Source organism: Echinops telfairi, unplaced genomic scaffold, assembly GCF_000313985.2.
Source record: "Echinops telfairi isolate 266 unplaced genomic scaffold, ASM31398v2 ScPeMD7_5592;HRSCAF=6446, whole genome shotgun sequence".
Classification (NCBI taxonomy): Eukaryota; Metazoa; Chordata; class Mammalia; order Afrosoricida; family Tenrecidae; genus Echinops; species Echinops telfairi.
The window spans coordinates 7,709,162-7,711,196 of NW_022109491.1; positions in this window are offsets into that span (position 1 = coordinate 7,709,162).

Here is a 2,035-nt window from a genome sequence, read left to right on the forward strand (position 1 = left end):
GTCTGAAGAGGAATTTATAGGCTGGTACGGAACATATGGACTAGTATCAGACTTACAGACTTGATCTGGACTGGGCTGGGATGTTTTCTCAATAGACGATTTTGCTCTTTGATATAAAGCTTTTTCTTATACACATATGAGTGTCTATGAATTTTTTTCTCTAGTCCACCCAGACTGAAAGAGTATACTTCTGTAGACATCATAGTGCAGGAAACAACTTGGGATTGATTTAGAATCAACTCATCGGCAGTGTTGTCTTTTTATTTGCTTGTTTGTTTAGGCCATGCGTCTCTCTACAGGGGAAAGATGAGGTGTCCTGTAAACGGTTGCAGTATTGGGCCCCTGTGCATAGGAATCGACTCATTGGCAGTGAGCGCCTGTATAAGAGATTTCAATTACGAATGGCCATCCGATTCTAGAACTCTTTCAGAGTGCCTTTAGTAGCTCTCATTTGTAGAATTCTAGATAGGAAGTGAGTTTTGGAGGATATGGATTCTAGAGTCTAGAATTCCAGGGTAGAAAGTGAAATGTGGCTGAAAGAATCAGTGTGAGGACCCAAAAGAAACACCTTCTGTTCTCGTGGCACAGATCCTTAAGAATGGGGGAAATAGGAAAGGAGACCTTGATCAAACAAACAAACCCTGACGCTGGAAAGCAGGTGACTGGTGATACAGGACTTCAGAGACCTAAAACTAAGCTCAGATGGGCAGCGGGAAAAACAGAGGGTCCCCCAGCTTAGACTCCAGAGCCCTAGAAGCTCAGGAATGAGCAATACACCGAGGCCCTTTGGAAGCAGGGATACAGGTAGGGGCTGAGATATGGGCTGGCCGAACGCTGTTGTAAAAGGCATTCACCCGATCCCCTTCCCATCCTGACAAGACAAACTCTAGGAGTGGTGAAAAAGAGGGTGTCTGGACCTGGGGTCACCAAACATGGCCTAGGGCAGCGGTTCTCCACCTTCCTCGTGCCGTGACCCTTGAATCCAGCTCCTCGTGTTGTGGCAACCCCCCAACCATCACATTATTTTCTTGCTACTCATCACTGCCATTTTGCTACTGTTACGAATTGTCATGTAAATATCTGGTAGGATATATTTTCATTGTTACAAATTGAACATCATCAAAGGATAGGACCCACCTGGAGATGGATAGAGGAGCCGTGTCTCGGTCCCTAAGACCATCCGAAAGACTTGCTTTCCGATGGCCTTAGGCGACCCCTGTGAAAGGATCATTTGACCCTCCCCCCAAAGGGGTGTGACCCACAAGTTGAGAACCGCTGCCTTAGCTAAACAATCTGAAATGCAGGAATCAACATGAGCCCTTGTGAAGTTCAGAAGGCAGTCTGACCTTGTTCTGGATCCCTAGGAGAAATCCATCTGAGACTACATCCTACATCAGAGACTGCATCTGAGGCTAATTAGTGGTGTTGACCAGCCAACAGGGCCCACCTGGGGCCCGTGCTGACTAGCTTCACCAGACAGACTGTTGCTGAGTTGATCATGACCGTGGTGGGCTTCCTGGTTGGGAAAGAAAGTGTCCGCTGTTCTTGAATGTCCCTGGGGTGTAGATGCTCAGCCCTGAGACCCCTCCCAGACCTTGGCCCAGGCTTCTCTTTACTTCTGTCCTTTGTTGTTGTGTGAGAGCCGTTGTTTCCTGTGAGCTCTGAGTCATTCCCGGGAGTATAGAACCCAGAGGAGTAGTGGGGGCTACAGTGGAAGGGGGTCACATGGACTCAGAGGGTCACCTGGTAGAGGAAGAATAGCTAAGTGGACAGTTGGCGCCTGAGCTGAAGGGGGAAGCCGGGCTTTATATAACATGCAACTGGCAGGTGGAGTGGGGTGTGTTCCCTGCCACACAATTGAACACCAGTGGTGGGTGATTGTAGCCTTCCTGGTTTAGGATTCCACGCTTGGCAGGGTCAGCAGAATTCTCCAGAGTAACCCTCCCTGCCATAGCACTACAGGCCAACAGAGGTCGATGCTCAACAAAAAGTCTAAAAGAGGTGACAATCATTCCTTTAGAAAATCGGAAATGGA